This window comes from Ambystoma mexicanum, chromosome 10, assembly GCF_040938575.1.
Source record: "Ambystoma mexicanum isolate Mex_15411 chromosome 10, UKY_AmexF1_1, whole genome shotgun sequence".
Taxonomy (NCBI): domain Eukaryota; kingdom Metazoa; phylum Chordata; class Amphibia; order Caudata; family Ambystomatidae; genus Ambystoma; species Ambystoma mexicanum.
Genome location: NC_090932.1, coordinates 1118908138 through 1118929606, shown reverse-complemented (window position 1 = coordinate 1118929606; position 21469 = coordinate 1118908138). Strand labels below are relative to the sequence as shown.

Below are 21469 nucleotides of genomic sequence, written 5' to 3'. Positions count from 1 at the left end.
TCTAGACCATATAATAGAATTGCTTCTACTTTAAGTGTATAGAATTCAAACAAAGGAGTCATAGAAAATTTGCAAAATTTAGCATATACCATCCTCATCTGAGTGTCCAATGCATCTGCTTTGGGGTCAAGACCCTCTTTCCACATTGTTTTAGAGTTAGAGTCACGCACATCATAACCAAGATATTTAAGTGATGTGTCCACAGGAATCGGCACACCATCCAAATTCCATATAGTAGTCTGTACGTTCGTTTTCAAATTCTTGAAAATAAGGATTCTTGATTTGTTTACATTGCAATTCAGATTATGCTTGTATAAATAGTCCGCAAATATCCCCAGCTTATTCTGTAAACCATAAGGAGTTCGATCCAATATCAAGATATCATCCGCAAAGGCAAGCCATTGGATTTTAAGATGGCCAAGCGTTGCGGGATAAGAAATTTCACTTAGCCATATTTCATCAATCTCAGAGGTAGAGATTAAACAGGGTCGCCGCTAAGTTGCATCCCTGCTTAACCCCCACCTCCGTGGGTATTGGCAGTGTAGACGCACCCGAGCTATCAATCTTCACCAAGTAAGAAGTGGGCAGGCACCCCTTTCCGTTCTAGTTTGTGCCACAAGATGGTACGTATCATGCAGTCAAATGCTGCAGAAAGGTCAACTGACACCACGTATAGCGCCCCAGAGTCAAGCATTTTGGTTTTGGTTAGGAGATGAGCCACAACTGTCGCATTTAGAGCAGTGCCCCTTTGGGCACGAAAGTCAATATGAAAGCACGATAGTACCTTATGCTGACGTAAATGGGAGTGACACTCGCGCAACAAAAGAATAGCAAAAACCTTGGCTCCTGCGTCAATCAAGGCAATTGGACGGAAATTTTCAGGATCTTTTTTGCTACCCTTTTTGTGAATTGGTACTACGGTGGATTTTACCCAAGATTTCAAAATTAGGGAGATTTTTCTAATTTATTCAAACTGAATTCCTAAAATCTCAGCCCAAAGTTGAGGATTCTTTTTTAGAACACAGGGTGGAATACGATCTGGGCCAATATAGCCCAAGTAATGTTATCAGTGGACCATCCTTGAAGGTGCTCTATTTTACAGAGTTCAAATTTAGTCAGCCTGCTAGTAAATCTCTCTGGGAGTTGGAATTTCGTCTTAAAGAAGGTCGTCTAAACCTCATCTGAGATATTCGAGGTTTGTTCATGATTTTTGCTGGCACTCTCCTCCCACAACATAGCCCAAGTAGAACGTCTATCGTTCCTACATAGACTAGTTATCATAGCCTGATTAGTAATGTGATGAAGATGAGCTTTATAGTTTTTGCATTTATTGCGATATCTAATACATATTTTCTTCTTTAGTTCTTGAAGTTCCAACTCTTCGAAGGATAAGGTCTTGAGCCATCTAAACTGCCTGTTTTTATATTTATTCTCCATTTGTAAGTCATAACTAAAAGCTTGTAGATGTTTTTTATTTTCCTTAGGATGTTTTTGCGTTCCAATAAGTAGTAAGAGTGCATCCTTAATTATGTCAGTGATTAGTTCTGTGTTTATCTTTAAGTTAGTAATCGGGGTTGTTTTCCCCACTATCCTCTGTATCTCATCAGTAATAAAAAAATTGATTTTATCGCAAGCATAGGGGACTCCACCTAAGTGAAGCCCCAGCGCGATCGGATACTAGGAGTGCCTGAAGGGGATCTTTTCTCATTTGGGTCATCGTGAGGTCAAAGGATGTGTTTAGTATACTGTGGTCGCTCTTTCCCGATGTGATGGTCTCAATTCCGTTACAGACTGATAGTAAGTTGCCTGTCACCACAAGATAGTCAATACATGATTTCATATTGTTTTGTTGCCAGGTGTTTACATACCCTCCCTTTTGAAAGGGGATAAAATAAATATCCCATTGTAAAAGAAGGAATACCATTGTGCACTTCTCTTAGACGAAGGAGAAGCTTTAGAGGAGTAATCAATAAGTACCTTGGGATGTGGATAACGAATACGACATGAGTTAAGATCACCACCCAGAATCAATTTACAATTTGACCATTCAAGAAATACATCTTCAAGCAAGGCTGTATGTTTTTGTAATGCAGATTCTAATAACATTTGAAGAGGATTATAGTATAGGGGAGATAAGTAGATAACACTCCTTAGTACTTTCTCCCATTTCAATAACAATTGCCAGGTAGAGCTGGGTTTTGAAGGTCTTACGAAGAGTGACCGAGAGTTCATTATTAAGAAAAATTGCTAGACCACCTGAAGGCCTACCCTGTGAGCCTTGCGTTGCCTCCATGTGGAATGCAATAAATCCTTTCATTTGAAATGGCGAGGCACTCATAGTTTCCTGACATAGGATGATGTCAAGGGATTTGTGCAAGTTTGCGACTTCTGCCCAGAGTAAAACGTTTTTGCTATCACACGAATTCCAAGAAATCACTCTCAGCAAGCTCTTGTTACTATGTGGTGTTTATGGCATTCTTGGAAGGATTGAGCAGGACAGATAACCAGGACCAATCTTTAGTATTCACAGACATAGCAGCTAATTGAGCAATCACCACTGCTTATGGAAGTTGGGTGGTTTGAGTTCCAGATAATGCTGGTAAAGAAGCTTTTTGCGTCACTCGTGGAGTTTCATTGAATGCAATAGCTTCATCAATAGATTGTAAAGGATGCAGGTCAAGCCCTATCATGTTCAGCTCTCTCCTATGCGTCCAGATTAATTCTGCAATGATTGGGGACTGTACTTGCAACACCATTGTGAAATTGTTAACAGGTGGAAGAGTGATCCAGGAGATGTCTCGAGATGTAAGCATTATGAGTGCAGGAATATTTTGAAATGCCTGCAACATAAATGAACGATTAAGACTTATCACCATTAATCTCGGGGGAACTTATCCAACCCAAGATACTTGAGATCTGAGAATGCATGTCATGATCCTCATTTTCCATGGTTTTCAAATTGTCATGGTGAGTATCAGTTGATAGGTTTTTATCTTTAGCATTAATAATCTCAATTGGACGAGAATTCACCAAGACATTCGACAACTTGGATTTGTGAGAAGTTATATCTTCCTTAATGGCCATCTCCATTTGGCGTATTGGGGGAGGCCCCGATGGGGCGACCCTCCCATGCTCATCACTCGTATATTCTACCTCCTTCTCCTTATAGGATTGATTCTTAGTAAAGGCGATCTGAGTTCCAGGACAGTCCCCATCAGACACGTGTTTTTCCTTGGATGCCATATCTTCTTTTCCTATCATGTTTTTTTTTTGTTAATCGGTTTATAGTAGGTAGAAAGAAGAGTTTGTTGCGGCGCTGTCAGAGAGGAAGCAAACTCACCTGTTTTTAAAAGTTGAGTTGTCGTCATCCCTCAAAAGAGTTTTCCGAGTGTGCCTTGTTTTACTGATTCAATCTGGGGTAGTTTCAAGGTACCCGACGCCTTGTACTGGAGAACGAGCCTGCTTTCCAGTGAAAATTCCTATACGTGAAAGCATAATTTCGGAGTTGCCGGTTTAATAGTGCAATCCGGGTAGGGAGCCTCTTTGACTGAGACACCCAACACCTTTGGGGTAGCTTTATTTTTAATTATTTTTTTCTGATTTTTTCATTTGTTTAGAATTTTTAATTTTTTCTGCCCCACCTTGCGCAGCTTTGCGCACATTGAGTCTTTTTATTGCCCGCAAATATAGCCGTTTTTCCTTTCTTGAGGCAAAATGCATTTGTTGAGGCTTTTCCTCCAAGTCCCCAAGAAATGCCTCATCAATATTTATGGTGTTTTTAGTAATATTCTCCTCGTCAATGATAGCTAATAGGGCAGAGGGACTATCTGGGTGTTCGACAACCTCATCTTGCTGTGCGCATTCCCCTTGGGTTATCTCATCCCCAGTGTTCCCTTCATTAGTCTGATTGAAGAATAATAATTGATCTATTTTTTCAGCATGTGCAGTCACCATCTGGCACAGTTGGGCATGCGTGTACACTTGAATAGCTTCTCTAGGTTTGGTCTCATTTGCAATTTGTTCAAATGACTGCGAAAATGCAAAAATCGGGGGTTCCCGTGCATAAGCAGTGCTAGTTGGTGCTTTTTCAGGTAAACTCTCTGTTTGGGTTGCTATAGAATATTGCAGCCTTTTTTTACACTGCGGTGGAAAACAATCGGCCCCCCGTTTGTAATTTTCAGCAAAAATGAAAATCTCAAGTTTATTTCATTTCGTTAGACTAAGTGCTAAAGTTGCCTTTATTTCACAGAGCTCATAGTGTGTATAATCATGCCCTCGGTCTAAAAGATTGAGAATTCTAGATATCACTGGGTAATGGGTTTCAAATATTTGCAGATCTTCCACTAACGTTGGGAGTTTAGCTCCCGCGTCAGGATTGTCGTCTCTCAGGTTTTAGGTTTTCATAATTGTCTTCATCAGGAGATGAACAATCCTGCTCAGTGGCATTTTGAGGTAATTCCTCCTCAAGCCCCTTTGTTTCTAATCCTTCAAGGGATTGAGGATGAAATTCCTCCATAGCCTTGTGCATTGAAAAAATGGCAATAATTGATCAGTACAGTGTAAATGTACTTGGGCAATACGGCCAGAAGGGACCGTAACCGGAGTAGAAGGCCCAACTGAAAGTGCCACCCTTTTTTCCAATTCAGAGAGTAATACCGTTGCCATTTTGGATACATCAGAAAGGGGCCTAAAGGGCACACCTAGAGTATTTTCTTCAAAGTTGCTTTCTTCAGCATCGCGCATGCTCAAGAAACTTTTCCTTGGAGTGTGCAATTGAGGGTTTTCTGGTTTGCCCATGTTCAAGCCAAGTTTATTTCCAAATTAGATTGCGATTTAGCATAAGCAAATGCCACTTCATGGCAAATTACAACGACCTCCTGCGCCTGATTGGAGCAAACATTCCTAGCAGTCGCTATTATTGGCAATGCATTGTCATTATGTTTTTTTTGCTGCGACATATTGTGGAGAGAAATTTTACTGTCTTTATCTCTCTGCGTGTCAGTTTTGCATGTTTTTTGAGGGAGTTTGACTTCAATGTGCCCACTGCACAACCGCGCCGACATTATGTGTAGGGCACCCGTTTTAAGGGAGTTGATCATAATACACAGTGATGAAAATGTGAGGGGATACAGTTCTGCGATTACTTGATGTGCACATTTACCACCATGTGTCAGCAAAAGAATAAGATGCAAGTCAAGTCAATCTGCATTAGCTACTACCCCACGCAATCTGACCAACAGCCAAGTGTTACATATATAATTCTAGTGTCGGGTGCGTTCCAAGCGGTGTTGAAACACCCTTTCCAACACACTGCGTAACAGCAAGAAAAAAGGAGTACCGCCACTTAAACTGAGAGCAATACGTTACACGCCATGTGCAAATCGTAGTCAAATTATCTGATGCGACCCAAGTACTGTAATTATCACAGTTGGAATTGCACATTACATTTCAAGTTTTCCAGCTCGATTACTCATAATGAAGTGAGACACAGTACAAGCACTCAAAGCAGATTCACATAGGCCTTACAAGTTCAGAGTCTCAATGAGACGTAAACTGAGACCTTCACAATAGCGAGAAAGTGACCAGAGCGGCGAGGAATTTGCGGCTTGCAGCGCTGCGAACAGCCACTTCCCGAGCCACTTACTCAGAGCGCGTATGCAGGAGCGCACGCACATCTCTATTTGGCTTGTGGGTAAGGGGGCGGGCCACTATAAAAAAAAAAGAAAATAAGAGTGGATTTAGACTCAATAATTGTATGTTGTGCTTGACAATTATATCAGAGAGTCTATAACAGTCAGATGATTCCAAGTAGCGCCAAGCGTACCGATGACACAAGCAATCCAGGAATAATGTTAAGTATCCAGAGACGTTCCAGCAGGGGTCCTCAGCCGAACAGCCACTTCCCGAGCCACTTTATGTACCCAGTCCTTATGAGAAAACCAGAGTTGTCAATATATATATATGACATATCTTCCTAATGTAACTTAATTACAACTAACTTCAGGATGTGGCCTGTGAAGAATTTCCACAACGCTAAATTGTTCCAACTATTACAAATATTCCAACTTAAAAGCCAATTCATTAGAGTCCTTCAAGAACCAAAACTGGATTATACCAGTTTTACCAGAGTTTCACATTAAGCCATCCCAACAAGGGCCACTGGTGTCGTTTTCCATGACAAATCGTGTGTACAATGTTTCAATATAAAGTAGTGAACTCATATCTTTAAACTTTGCAAAAAATACAGTTTCAGAGTAGAAACGTCTGTAAACCCATGTATCCATATGATATACGGGCAAACTAATCAACATGCCTATCTAAAAAAATGTTTAATACTAATGCGATCGCAATTTAATTTCTCCTAAAAACAACTTTTTCAAAATATCCATATTTTGGCCATTCTCAAGTCCCTTCATATGCAGGGAGACAATAGACCATGCAAATCAGATTGATATGCAATCAAAAACAAAACAGATTTCGTTAAAAGGCCACTTATGTAAGCATGCATAAATGTTTACACATACAGAAGCACTGTATCTGACCAGGTTTGCTCATTTGTTACTATAAGGTTGTTTTTCCTTTTTTTAAATAGCAACAGGCAGTAGTTGATTGGCAGTAGTTGATTGACAACTATTTATTAGCCCTGCATTGTAGTCTGAATGCTTATACGTTAGTTAACATACATACCCATGTATCAATTCACTGCCTGACTCCAAGTATAGAACTCTTCCCTTAAAGGAAAATGCAGAAGCTAGGATTGCTTACCTATAAGGTAAGGTTGTGCCTTTCAATATTGATGCTGATGTGAAATAAAAATTCATCTAAATTGAAATTTTGAAGCCACCAGGTGTCCCCAAACCTAAAAAGGTAGGTGCAATCCTTGACAAACTAGTACAAAATGTTCGATTGAAGGTAATGAAAACAAATCGTCGTTGCACTTCAGAAATTGTGATTTTTTTGTGGACCTTTTTTTCTATTCGGAAAATTATGTTACACACTTACATGCTGATTAACAGCATCACAAATTGGAAAACCAACATTCAAATGCTATTTTGGTTACACACTAAACCATTCACAGAAGTGTTTCATGTACACACTCGAACCACAAAGTTCGACCCCTGTACACAACATAATCACGAATGGAGTATAACATACCACATCTTTACACAAACTGTGACCTTTGCACAAGCTGTAGGTTTTAGCTCCTGCTAACTGAATCGAACCCTGCGCCCTGTCAGATAATGAAAGACACGCTTTTAGAAGCTCAATGTACAAATAGCATGAAAAACATGAACACATGTACGATACTTCATCGAGTCAAGATTAGCTAACTGAACCCAAAACATATCCCCAACAAACCTGGAAAAGGGAAGAACATTTTATATAACAAAATGGTGGTCCTCATAACATGAGACTTGTCCTTTCTCCATTGTTACAATCGTGCACAATGTGCTACTTTGTATCAGCACCAGTTACTGTTTGTACTTTTTGTCCGTGGGCACAGGTCAGCACTAGTTTTAATTTAAAGCAGGCATCTATCATATCACCCTAGTATTGGCATATAGCTACAACTGCATAACCCTTCATGTTTTATGTATTACCAACGCACAGAACACATTTCAATAATTGCACTCTCAGTAACAATTATTTACCACGTTTTCTCTTATCTTTTGTATATTTTTAAGGTTATTCTTGAACAATGTTGTCCTGTTTACTATGAACATTGTACGAGTATAAACAAGAATCACTCCTTAAATATACTCAGATGTCACATTTGCATTAAGTAGTATACATTTTGCACTAATAATTAAATTTAAATAATAGTACATGGCTTGCTTTTCTTTGTTCTTCTTTCTACTGCAGGCTGACTTGTGCACATCTGTCGCAACCTTAAACCCCTAGTACTAAGACTCCTCATAATCAGGTCAGAAGTATACCTATGGATATGATGTTGAGTTCGGATACTGTTTATTACAAGCAAGGGCCTTTATTAAATGGTATTTTCTTTTTGTCCTTTTTCCATGTTTGTTGGCGATTAGTTTTAGATTCCTTTAACTAATCTTGATTCAATGAAGCGCAATACAGTTAATTGTTTCCATCATTTGATCCTTGACCTTTCAAAAAGCGCATCTTCACGAATTATTGCATGACAATGTGAAATGCATGTTTATTTATTCATTTATAAAGCGCTCAAAGCCCCACGGCAACTAGGCGCTGAATACAAACTTATGAAGATGGTTACAGGTATTTGAAGCTTAGCGTCAGAGTTGCAGAATTACACTTTCACACATTACACAATATACATTTATATGCACAAATAGTACCCCAAGTAGTACCCTTTTACACATTACACAATATACATTTATATGCACAAATAGTACCCCAAGTAGTACCCTTTTACACATTACACAATATACATTTATATGCACAGGTAGCTACTGAAGTAGATCTGTCCTAAAGAGTAGTGTTTCTACATTTTTTCTAAAGGAGCAGAAGGAGGTGTCGTTTCTGAGGTGAGTCTGGACGGCATTCAACATTTTAGGAGCTATGGTAGGGAAACTTGATCCCCCTGCTTTCTGTCTTCTGTATTTAGGTGTGATGAGAAGATTGGTATATGGATAGCGGGTTGGTCTGTTGGATTGGGCTTTGCGGATGAGGTTATTGAGGTATAAGGGTGCCTTGTTAGCAATACATTTGTGAGTAAGCGTGAGGATTTTGAAATTAATTCTGTCCTGGACAGGGAGCCATTGGATCTTCCTCCTGATGGTAGAAATGTGTTAGTGTCTGGGAATGTTTAAGGCAGTTTTGATGGCGTTGTTTTGAACAACCCGTAAGTTTTTGATATTTCTTGAGCTAGTTCCAGCCAGTAGAGAATTGCAATAGTCGATTCTGGCCAGGGCAGGGCGAGAGTTCTCAGCAGAGAGGAACGGTCGGCTGGCTCTTATCAGTTTGGCGGTGTGGGCAGCTGAGGAGACAACAGCGTTGACCTGTCTATTTAGGTTAAGAGAGGAGTCAATATATACCCCCAAGGTTTTTATTTCGTTAGAGACTGTAATGGTATTACCATCGATATTGAAAGATTTGTAAGTCTGGGGGAGGATGCTGAGTTTAGTTTTGTTTCCAATGAGGATTAACTCAGTCTTATCATCGTTAAGACATAATTCATTAAGTGCCATCCAGGCCTGATGGCCAAGTATATTTTGTTTAGGTTTTTGGAGTCAGTGTCGTGACATCCAGTAATGGGTATTATTTGCGTATCATCCGCGTAGTTTGTATACGTTATGCCCATATTGTCCAGTTTATCAAATAGGAGCTTTGTGAAGGCATTATAAAGTGTTGGCGACAAGCAGGAGCCTTGCAGTACCCCACAGGTCACAAGGACTGGGGGGGCTGCTGAGTTGTCGGAAAAGATTAATGGTCCGATTGGTAAGAAATGATTTAATCCATTTGATGGAGTCTGCTGAAAATTGGGAAGCAGTCTCAAGGTGTTGGGAAAGAATGTGGTGATTGACCAGATCGAAGGCTGCAGAGAGATCTAGGAGAAGAAGGATGCACAGTTCCCCTTTGTCTTTGTATTGGTCCATGTGTGTTTTCAAGTCTAATAGGGTGGTCTCTGTGCCGTGACCTGGTCTGAAGCCTAATTGTCTTAGACCCAGGAGGTTATCATCTTCCAAATATTTTTTGATCTGCAGATAGGCTGCACAATCAAGTATTTCTAATAAGAAAGGTGCAGTGGTGATGGGACTGAAGTTAGTAGGGATATTGGGGTCTAATGTTTTTTTGAGTAGGGGTAAACCCCAGGCTGTTTTTAGGTCACTTGATACTGTATAAGAGGTAAAGGAGCTGTTGATGAGCTGGTGATAAAGGGTGCAAATTCTAATACACATTCTTTTATCAATGTTGCCGGGCAGATGTCACCTTTGCATCTAGAAGGTTTTAAGCTATTAATGATATTAATAGTATCGGAAATGGATAGTGGAGAGAAAGAGAATGTATTAGTCTGTGCTGAGGGAGGTAAGGTTAGCTGTGTTTGGTTAAGGCAAAGTTTAGATTTGTTTTGTTCTATTTTCCGTTGAAGTGAGGAGATTTTGTCTGCTAAGGCATTTAGAATATCAGAACACCATTGTTCAACTTTGACAGTATGATCCGGGGTAGGTGCTGGAGATTCTAGTTCACGGAGAATGGTAAATAATTCTCTAGCGTTAGATTGACATTAAATATTCTCTGGTTATAGACCTCAATTTTAGCTGAAAGAATTTCTTTTTTATGGTTATTAGCTGCTGTCTGAAAGAGGCATTTGTTTGCGATAGTTGGCAATTTGTGCCAATTAATTTCCGCACATCTTTTTGACAAACGCATTGTTCAGAGGTGAACCAAGGGTTGATGTGTGGAGAGCGTTTAGATTTTTTGCTTTTTAGGGATGCAACTTTATCAATAACTTCTGCCATGATTTCATTGGATTGACATATCAGGAGGATTGATGGATCATTGTTTTGATGCTTTGAGTCTAGGAAAGGAGTTAGGAGAGGTAGCATGTTGTCTTTATTCATATTCTTAAAGCTTCTGGGTCCGTAAGTACTGGTGCTGGATGGTTCTGGTTTTTAGTGATAATGGTAGTGGTAAAGATTATGGTGTTGTGGTCTGACCAGGGCGTGGAGATATTGGATTGTATGTTAGTGGTACAGTTAGTGTCCGCTAACCAATCAAGAGTACGTCCTTTTTCGTGAGTAGGGGCATGGATCCTTTGGGTGAACCCTTGGGCTTCCATAGTTTTGGCTAAAAGGTCTGCATGGATGTCCGAGTGGTCATTCAAACCTAAATTGAAATCACCCACAATGATTGCTTTGGATTGAGGTTTCATATTGTGAGTCAGGAGTGTTGTGATGTCATCTTCAAAAGTGAAGGGATATTTTCAAGGTGATGACTTCACCTGCGCTGAAGGGGAGATCCGAAGATATCCTTGTATTTAGAGTGTCTTTAGCTAGTACGGCTACGGCGCTTTTACTTGTTGTTTCTCTATCCTTTCTAAAGATGGTGTACCCCTCTGGGATGGCTAGTGAGAGCCGTGGGCCTGAAGCTGAGAGCAGCCAGGTTTCTGTGACTGCTAAAAAGCCAAGGTCGTTCGATGTGATAAGGTCTGCAATATCCAGAGCGTGCGCCATGATGTATCTGGCGTTGATGAGTGTCTCTTTTAGTACTGTCAGAAGCCTTGCTAGAGGCAGTGTTGTGGGGTTTAGAGATATTAGGTGTATGTAGGAGTGGTGTGATGTGGTGGGTGGCTGTGAAGATGGAGGATTTATGTAATTGCAGGTGTGTGTGTGAGGAGAGTCTGTCTACTTTCATCAATCCCAAGATGGGACATGCGTGCAGAGTAGGAGTAGCTGGTAGGTCTGTGAGCAGAGATTTCGGCAAATAAATGGTTGAGACATCATAAGCGTGTCTCTGCCCTGTTCTAGCGGAGAGACAGTAGAATCTTGTATGTTCGTCTGGGGGCAGTACAGTTAATGGGAGGTCATTGGTGTAGGGTTGTGGTCTAGTCAAAACCTTTGGGAGGAGAGCAAATATTTGTGGCAGGTGATTGGGCAGCTGCAAAGGTGCTCTGGCCCTGGCAATATGTCGGATGCTGGAGGTATGATTCATGCAGTGGCCGGGGCTTTCCAAGGGTTGTGCGCAGCGGGGGCGCCATGAAGAGCGATTGGCAGGATAGCTGCATAGGCAAGATAGGAGCATGCTTATGGGCGGAAGTAGGTGAGCAGGCAATAGCATTGTGGAGGAGGGGTGCGAGCAGAGAGTTAAGGTTCTGGACAAATTATACAGCGTGATGAACGCCAGCTCACCTTTATAATGTCTGGTCACGGGTCACTACGGCGAACAGTGGCAAACAGGGCCTTTTTCCTCAGCCGGCTTCCGCCTGCTGGTAGCAGGGATTGATAGAAGGAGGCACCCAGTTGCTTAGCAACGGGTCACAGCCTCATTCTGGGGCCGCGTTGCGCTGGCCATTTTGCATTCAGGTGAAGATGCAGACAGTGAACAGAAATAGTACGATGTAGGCGTGAATTCCGTAAAAAGCAGCACATCAGGCTACAAACACGGGCAGAAGGGCCTCACCAAATGGAAAACGTGCATACAAGGATTGTCGGCGACGTGGCGATTAGCAGGCAGCTTGAGTGAATAGCTCCTGCAGCTGGGGGAGAAGGACTCCAGCCCTCTCCAGCTCCTGGGATGGCCTAAAAATGTTGATCAGAGCTTGTGCAAAGGTTACAGTTTGTGTAAAGATGTGTTATTACATTACTCTATTCATGGTTATGGTTGTGTGCAGGTTGTAGTAGTTATATTGTATCCAATTTGTGGATGGGTGGATACAAGAAACTATTCTGTGAATATTATTTTTTCAATTTGCGATACTGTTAAGCAGAACTTGCATGTTGGTACATAATATTTTTTAGAAAATGGAAGGCTTAGAAATAGTCTATAAGTGAGTGGTTTTTTAAGTGGATTGTCGAGGAGTTTGGGGTGTGTGTGTGGGTGTGTATGGTGTGTTGTGTTTTGTTTTGTCTGTTGGGGCCGTTTCTAGGGTGCATGTCGCTTAACTGTTCAGATATGCAACGTATTTTGGTTTAAAAGGCTATTTTAGAATTGAATTGCATACGTTAACATCTTTTAATGTTCGTATTTACATGTTCTGCTTTTAGAAAATTATTTGTTGTACTTATGAAAAACGAAATAAATGTGTAAAGGAAATACCATTAAAAAGAAAATGTGGTTTGCATTTAATAAAGTCCCACAAAGACATCTTTTACACCATTTTTGAAGTGCCGCATAGGTCCTTTTCTTCACTGTCAACCGATTGTTTTTTTGACTACCCTAGTAGGTGGAGGCAAGGGCAGAAATTGACAGCAGCACACACTTGTATTAGATCGAGTCATCAGAGACACAATAGAACCACCTGTGTCTTATAATAATGATATATAGTACACAATGGTACCTGTGGACATAATAGGTGGCTGATAAACTCTGCTCGGTTTTTCCCGAACTACTGTGGTCTCAGAAATTTTGTAATAACGTGTTCACCAGCTGGAAGTGTAGATGGGCTATTCCTGAAGGCATAATCAGTACTTTTTATTTTGGACAAGTGGAATGATGGGAAACTTGTTCTTTTATAAAAATGTAGAGGTCACCTGGAGATTCCAGAGAATTGTATTTCCTATCGGAGGGATTATTATGTATGGAACACATTTCAAACTGACCGCAAAGGTTTGTATAGTTCGTTGAAGTTATGAAAAAAGTAACAATGTTTAACCATCATTAGCATATGCCATATTACAACTTTTCCTCAAAATGCATGGGATATATAACATTGCATGAGGGGATTCTACCTTCCACTTGCCTGCCTTGGTACTGAGGCCAACCACGAAAAACACAAATAAGAATGAATGTCAGTTACTACTCCACATCAAACAAGTTAACGCTGTTGCAAGACAAATATAAACGAAAGCCAAAAATCTCATCCCATGTTTAAGCTCTCAAGCTAGACATCACTTTTTCTGAGACTTCGTAATTTCATCATTCAAATACTGCAGTCCATCACACATTGTGTTCTGCTCTTGGACGCCTAATATAATTACTGTGCAACTCGAGTTTGCTGACAGTACCCTAGGTAATGTGATTTATTGTGATATACCCCTGCTGCCCAATACAGTTTGTGCAATACTGTGATATGCTCCTGATACCCAATGTAATGTCATATGAATGTCTCAGCTATCACACCTTACCGTGCATAATGCTGAGATGATTTTAGAGACCCCACCTGCACCATGCCCTCTCCACAATCTATACTTTATATAGCCTGTGGGATGATTCTACCCGCTTGTTGCTCTGCCATGCGGCATCACTGTGTTCTGATGGTGCCGGAAACATCCAAATGGCCGCAAAGTCCTGGTGCGCGCCAAAAACCTCTGAAAATCGCGCTTTGCAAAGCACAAAAAGATGGCTGCCCAATCTGCCATGCATGTTGTCAGTGGTGGAACAGAGATCTCACTCCTGAAACATGTCACTGGGCTCCACAACATGTGAAGATGGAGTACAGAAGGAAAAGCAGTGCTTTGCTGAAGGAAACTCCAACATCTTGCTTTAAATCCTTGTTTCTTGGTTGCAGAAACTGCAGAATGCTGGTGTAAGACACCCTCAATCATCCAAAATTCTTGCTGGGTACTACAATTCACTTAGTATAAGAAACCATTGTGAACTTACAATGTCCTGAAAAGCTAAAAGCATCTCGGGATTCCTACAGAAAAAGTGGCCTGCCTGTGGAATCTGTCAAAATCTGGGTGCAGTACCCTCAACCGCCTGAATGACAGCTGTCAGGAGCCTGCAGGATTAAAACTTTAATGTATAAACTAAAATCAAATGTTAGCAAGCTAAGATGCCTGTTGTTGAGAGTAACCCATCTTGTAATTGTTTTGATTCCATGGTTTAAAATCTTGAAGAAGTGTTTAGCTGTGATTTGATCCCACAAGTTTGTTGTATGCTAAGGGAAAATTCAACAGAATTAACAGTTCAAATTAGCTGGCTAAAGCTACCAAACCGAAATAACAGCTTTCCCCACAGAGGCAAAGCCTCTCCCTCCAGCTCCCTCCACCAGGAAATCACACCCAAATGATAATTATAAGGTGTGGGAAGGACTGGTCTGCAGTGGGGAAGGAAACAATGAACAGCTGCAAATCAGGAAATGCTAAGTGCGAGGACCGTCTTAAATGGACTCTGCCAAGAGACAACAGGAAGGAGATTCTCCTAGACTGAAGGGAGACAAAAAGAGGCAGAGACAAACAGCCATCTGTGGCGAAACATTCACAAAGAACATTTTGTTTAAATACATATAACTTGCCACTTAAAATAGTCAAAAACACAAAAGTAACAGAATTGTAAATCTAAATTTTGGCCGCACATTTCAAGAGGCGGCAAGATCGTGTGACATATTGTGGGAGGAAATGGCAGAAAATGTGATTTTACACCAAATGTATTTTTGCTAGAAGTATGAAACTTTATACACTTATGCCCATGTTATACGCGCACACTTGTAGAAATTTGCTGATCAATTGAACATTGTGTTCTGATGAAAAGGGTGAAATTCTGGGAAAAGCAAACACAGGATCCCGCAGCAACGGGGTTTTAAGGAGTAGCTGATACACAAAATATGTGATCTGGATATGTGGTTGTTATAGAGGTTGCATATGTGTAAATATGTATTATGTCAAAAGTAGATTTTGTGTTCAAGAGGCTAGGGGTGGACTCTAAGCATCATAAACCCACACCATAAAGGTGACACCCTGTTTTTCTCCTCCTATCAAGGCAAAGAGGAGATTCTGACCCCTCCCTGTCAAAGAGGCGAGCTTAGGCTAAACCAGCACACACACCCCCGTTAGCATAGCATAAATAGAGACAGCAGAGGGTAGAAAAAGACAGACAGATTCACCCACTATCTGCATGCTGGCGGAGCACACTGCTGCAGAACTTTCCATCTTCCTTGCTCCAGACTCCAGAAACTTGGCAAAGCAGAACCCATTGCATAGCTGAACCACTTTCAGCTAGGCCTCAATTTCCAGAACCAGAACCAACCCCATAAACATAAGGGGAACTAAAATACAGCTGGGCTGCGCTGTACTGCTTGCCTGCTGAAATAATTATAATCAGAACCAAAAGGGCAGATCCAATCCAGTCCTGTGCTGTGCTGTGACCAGAGTGCATTGCAGATCAGATCCAGTCCGGTGCTGTGTGGTGTCCAGAGCACCTTGACGCTGCCCAATCTGATGTGCCCAGCAGTCGGTCCTGACCAGAATCCCTGACCAGGGTCCGTTTGAAACATATCTAGTGAGTATCTATAGATAGAACTGTGTCACTAGCATATGCACGGTCCATCGTCAATCCCCATCTTAAATCCATCCTATTTTGTCTTCAGAACCTGCATTGTTAGGAGTATTTTTGAATTGTCTCAACTCTCTATCCTATCCCTCCTATCTTCCTCCTGTGCTAGTATGGCTAAAACTATCTTTGCGCCGATATTTTTCATCTCAGGAAGGCGAACTCCTCGGCAAGCAGTCACCCTGATCAAGTGGCTGTGTCCTGTGTGGTGTTTGTTTATTCATAGTCATCCTCTAGTGTTAGAAATCTCATTTGTCATTTTAAAAGCACATTCCCGTTTTTCCTTCTTGCGCCCATCTTGAAAAAACGACCTCCACTAAAACGTCCATAACTTCCTCCAAATTTCAACTTCTGCTTGTAGCTAACATCCACAGCTTTAAATCGCATCTAAAACCGCATCACAAATCCTTACAGTTATCCCGTTATTGCGATTATCGGGCAGTGAAAAGTTGGCAGCGGATTTCGTTTTAGGGAAATTCTTACACATGTAAAACAACTTATGATTGCTCCCAAACTTAAATTTTAAGATTTCAAATTGTTTCTTGGTATTAAATCATTGCTAGTGTTTATGTGCAACTTTCCAAAGCGGCTCTTAAGAATTATAACAATTTCAGCCATTAAGACCATATTTAGTGTTTTTTCCCAATCCATTCTCAAGATAACGTTAAAAGCCATTCAGACAGCTTGACAGTCAATTCCGTTTTCTCTTGTGTTTGCCGGGGGAAGTGGGATTGTATTTTGTTTGAATTCTGCCATTCCTGAATACCCGCTCTTTCCTCCTATCTCTTTACATTGCCTATTGGGGGGTTGAGGGGTGTGCAGGGGAACCTTTAACCACAGTGCTATTTGATCTGAACACACACACAAAAGTATTATTTCTGTGCTGCATTGTTTTGCTTACTATTACTCCTTGTGTATTAAAGAGATTATTCACTGTTACCTCACCCCATTGGTGATTGTTGAGTACATATTAAAACATAGTGTGATTAAATTGTAAATACATAAATAAATATTGTAACTTTGCAAACCAGCCTGATTCCTGGTTCAGTGTGACCGGGAGGGGTTCCAGGAGAGGGGCGTGATATGAGTGGTACATCATTCAGAATAAAGAACTTTTAGACAAAAATAAATAAGGATTTCAGTTGTGCATTACAAGCTAGGCATTGATTTGGGGGTGTGCCGGATTGAAATCACTTACAAGCCGTGGGAATTATTTTCAACCCTTGTCTGCTAGGCACCCACTGCTGGATGGACCCGTATAGTCCACTGTCAGAGATACCTGCCCACACCAGGATTCCCCAGCAGACAACGCCATGTGCACAATATATACACACTCTTGATTGTCCACCTAGCCCTCCACTAACCTCCCTGTACTAACATTCTCAAACTCTACTGTCAAGCACACTGCGCAAACCACCCACGCTGCTCACACATGGCAGTCTTCTATTCTCTACAAACAGACCTCAAACAATGCCTCTACCACCAAGGTAAAACTCACAGCCTTAGTCAATGCATCCTATTGCCAGGGGTACAGGAGGGCACCCCGCAGACACAAATGCCTTTGACACAGAACACCTAGAAACAGACCTGCAAGCAAAGGTTCTGTGCACTTTAGGTCTCAGTGCATCAACACAACAGCAAAGCTATCTTGCATTTTCTCTCATCCCCACTAAGCTTATCCATCTCCATCTCCTTTAGATCAGACAGAGTGCCTGGAGACCACGAAAACTACAGCAGTGTAAGTTCCAGTAGGATAATATACTCAAATACATCCAATACTGAGTTGGGAAGCCAATGAGATTTGTATACCCAAAACCTTAGACCACGTACACTCTACCTTTTTCCAGCTAATCAGATACCCCTTTCAGGCAAATTGATTCAAGCAACAAATGGCAAGTGTATTTAACAGTGTCGTAAAAAAGCAAACAATGGGGTCTTAAAAGTCCAGAGGGCCCTTTCAGGCAGACCAGGGGACAGGACCAATTAAAATCCCTTAATTTCTGGTTCTGCTGGCTCAATGACTTAGGGCATGGCTTTTAGTGCTGTTCTGCAGTCGAGTCAGCGTCGTTCAGTTGATCACTCCCAACAGTTTAGTCAGCAGTCTTGTCAAAATGATGCGCCTGCTGGGTCAAATTGCCGTTCCAAACAAGCATGTTGATGGCTTCCAGAAGGTTTAGCTGGGTCCAAACGTTGCTTCTGTTGGGTCAAATTGGTGCCCCTGATACAGAGATTAGGGTGCTTCAATCGCAGTGAGCGAGATGTGGGGGGAGATGGGCTCCACAAGGTTGAGTCAAAGTCATGACAGCTCGAAGAAGCAGGTAAGCAGTTCAAGGTTTGGAGAGTTCCAAAAGCAGCATCGCAGGTTCTGTAGCAGCTCCAAGTGAGTTGAGCCTGGTCAATCAAGCTCAATAGGTCTAGAAGTGGTAAACAGGGTTCAGAGCTGCTTCTGGACTTCTAAATTGTTGGACGGTCTACCCAGGGGCTCCACGGACAAGGGGAGTCCTTTGTTTTACACTTTAATTCTAAGAAGATTTTCTGGCACCTATGGGGGTGTCATCTACCATGAGCAGAATCCTGGTTCCAGTGCAAAGGCAGCAGAGAGGACTTGGTCCACAGCAGTGTCACACCAAAAGTGCCCCGAGGTGGGTAGATAGAAGAGCTTTCCTTTTCTTTAGAAATGTCTGTCTTCATCTTTATGGCAGAGGACCTTGGAATATACTCTTTCCCCAAAGGAGTTCCAGGCAAATCCATCTTGTCATGATGTTCAAAAACAAACAAATAAGGGAAGGGCCAAAGCATGTTGTAAGGGGTTAAATCCAGGCTACTGTAACACCCTTCCCTTCGGATGTAATTTAGAGTGCTTTGTTTGCAGGCAGTTTAGGGAGCACTACCGTAATCCAAGATGGTGGAACACCACTCTTGGCCTAAACCTTACCTCTGGGCTGCCCAGACTCCACTTCCTTCCCATATCTGCCTACTTCAGAAAGACTCCAGAAATCAGCACCCCTGTGTGAGAATGTCTTAGTTCAGGACAGTCTTTGAAGCCCCAGTTGCTAGGGGACCTCCATGGGAGGGATCCTGTGCCCTGGTGGATGGTGTCGGTCCTCCTCAGGGGGATCAAAGGAGCAGCTTCCTGGGAAGGGTTCTACATGGTTGCTGTACTCACTGATTCACTTTGCATAGCTGACACAAATATGACATCCAAATGCAGTAACTGTATAACTGTGATCCGAGTAGCCATCATGTCATAACTAGACGTGGCACCAGGCTATGGACAATTCAGTTTATAAACCAGGAGTCCAGACTGTTAACATTTCACATATGCCAGTTGGAACTTTGGATTCCAGCAGCTGTCTGCACATGTGGCCTTTAAAACTGCCCTTCTGCCACTGCAGGACAGCAACTGAGAGGTCAGGAGATGATCACAGCAAAGGTACAGGAGTGCACTATGATTTTGGCATTATGAAAGGTGTGTCTGTTTAGGAGAGCTCCCTTTCAGAAACAGAATTGCCAGCAACATTTCATTTCTAAAAATAAAAAAAAAGGTTAAGGCCATCCACCCTTACCAGATGTCATTCTGAAACAGACAGCTCACTGTAACGATGGATGAAATCTTGTTTGTTAAGTTCTAATACTGCCAAACGCTTTCTGACAGTGGTACGGTAGTGTGGTGGCGGAGGGAAGTATGGCAGGGTCTGAGGTTTAGCAGAAAAGAAAGAAAAACGCAAGACTAGGATCAACTTCCACAAACCATTGCAAACATGACTTTTGAATGGCAACCAGATTTCTGGCGGCAATAACGTTGCATCTGGTAGATCTAGAATGCACTAGTGAAGTATCAAGACATGGGGCCAAAGGGTTGCATACATGAGGCAAATTCAATGTGTTTTTTCATCAACAGCCAAAGCAAAGTCTTCATGGGTGGTAAAGTATGTTCCAAACATTTTTAAATAAAGAAGCAGGAGACATGGTATTGCCCCATCTGTCATTTCTTTGTCATATTGGCTTCTAATCTGGCATAGATTCCATTGCAGTTGTCGAAACGCAACATGACTACTCCAAGGTCACTACTATCCTCCGAAGCAGCTGTTAAAGAGGCAGGAATCCCCAATGAGTATTTGTTGCATAGCTGACAAGAGGGCACATTTCGTGATCGAGAACTTCAGCCAGGCCTGGCATTTCCACTAGCATGCTGTGACTTGCAGTTTTTCATTTTCCAATTACAAGTATAGGCCTACAAGTCAAAGCATGCAAAGTGTAGAGCTAGGACCGGCTCAATGAGCCATACGAGAAGGTAGGCAGCTATGTAGGCAGTGAAATTCTATTTTTATGGAAGTCGACCTGATGCATGAAGATCCCAGGAAGGCTGCAGAAATCTCAATCAAAATGCCTGACAGAGGGGAAGTGAACAAAGATTGCTGCACTTCAAGCTGGCTCGACTTATGTGAAAGGAACAAATCACCTGAATGACCCTCTGCCGGGCACACTAACCTTAAAGAGCATACAGTGTTGCTGTTGGGAGGTACCATGGAAGGATGTGGTGGTAATGCAGTCAAAGATCATTACTGAAGTTTTCTCTATGGCGGCTCTCGGGCTTGTCCGTAATCACCCCTCCCTCATTATTAATGGTGCTGGGCCACACACGTCCCAGGCCCATTTTGAATACTGGGTCAGCCACGGTTGTAATGATTGCTGCAAACTGGCTGTCATCATAATTGGTGAAGCCAGGCGGATTAAAAAAGTTAAGCAATGACACAGCTAGAGGTATCAACGCTTTACCCAGAGGCAGCAGTGCTTCACCAGGAACTCTTCCTGTGATACAAGCACAGGGAATGGATGGCAGTGGCTGAGGAAGCAACAAAGGTCCCAATGAAAGAGCTGTGACACTCGGTTGTAGGAACCCTGGCAGCTGAGGACTAGTGGCATGTGCACTGTTGTTCTTACTTCCCATGCCGAGACAATGGCTGAAGCGAAAAAGCCCCCTTTCAGTTGCAAGTAGCAGCAAGCGACTAGCCAAGGGGAGATGTGGGCATGAACATTGAACTCTCTCTTGAGGAAGCACACAAGGAGACGGCCATCTTTGGCAGAGACAGTATTGGCTTTGCAGACACAGTGGTTCTGTCCACTTTCATGTGATTTGGATTAATCCTGAAAGTAGGAGGAAAAAGTAAAACGCAGCACAAATCTGCTACAGTAAAACAGTATGTTTATAGCCAGCTGTATCTACCAAGCAGCATTTACTCTGTTGACTGACTAAAGACCTTTGAAATCAGTGTTCTTTGCCTTACTCGTGCTACTACTATCAGCGCTATGTCTCCATTGTGAGCTGAACCTTAACATTGTTTAGACAGGGATACAAATGTCATGTTGCAAGCTAGTAGCCAGGAATAAAAGGTCACTCGCCCCAGACATTGTCCACTTGCACATAACAAAACATTTCTTACTAGCCAAGAGTTCATTATCACTTAAAAATGGCTATTTGGAAGTACAAATGTTGAGGCCTGGTTAGAGAAGCACCTACTGCAGCCAGGGATCAAGTGACGAAAGGTTC

The 21469-nt window shown here is 41.9% G+C and overlaps 1 protein-coding gene across 3 annotated transcripts in view; it reads right to left on the bottom strand.

Moving 5' to 3' along the window:
• Positions 1 to 21469, bottom strand: part of NUDCD3 (NudC domain containing 3) — a 410872-nt gene that overhangs the window by 344167 nt on the left and 45236 nt on the right. Inside the window, exon 1 of one of the 3 annotated variants that reach the window (XM_069618976.1) lies at positions 19485 to 19608. The exons of the other annotated variants lie outside the window; for them this stretch is intronic. The gene's annotated coding sequence lies outside the window, so the exon portion shown is untranslated. Of the gene's footprint in view, positions 1 to 19484; positions 19609 to 21469 lie in introns of those variants that run through there. 3 annotated transcript variants of the gene reach the window in all.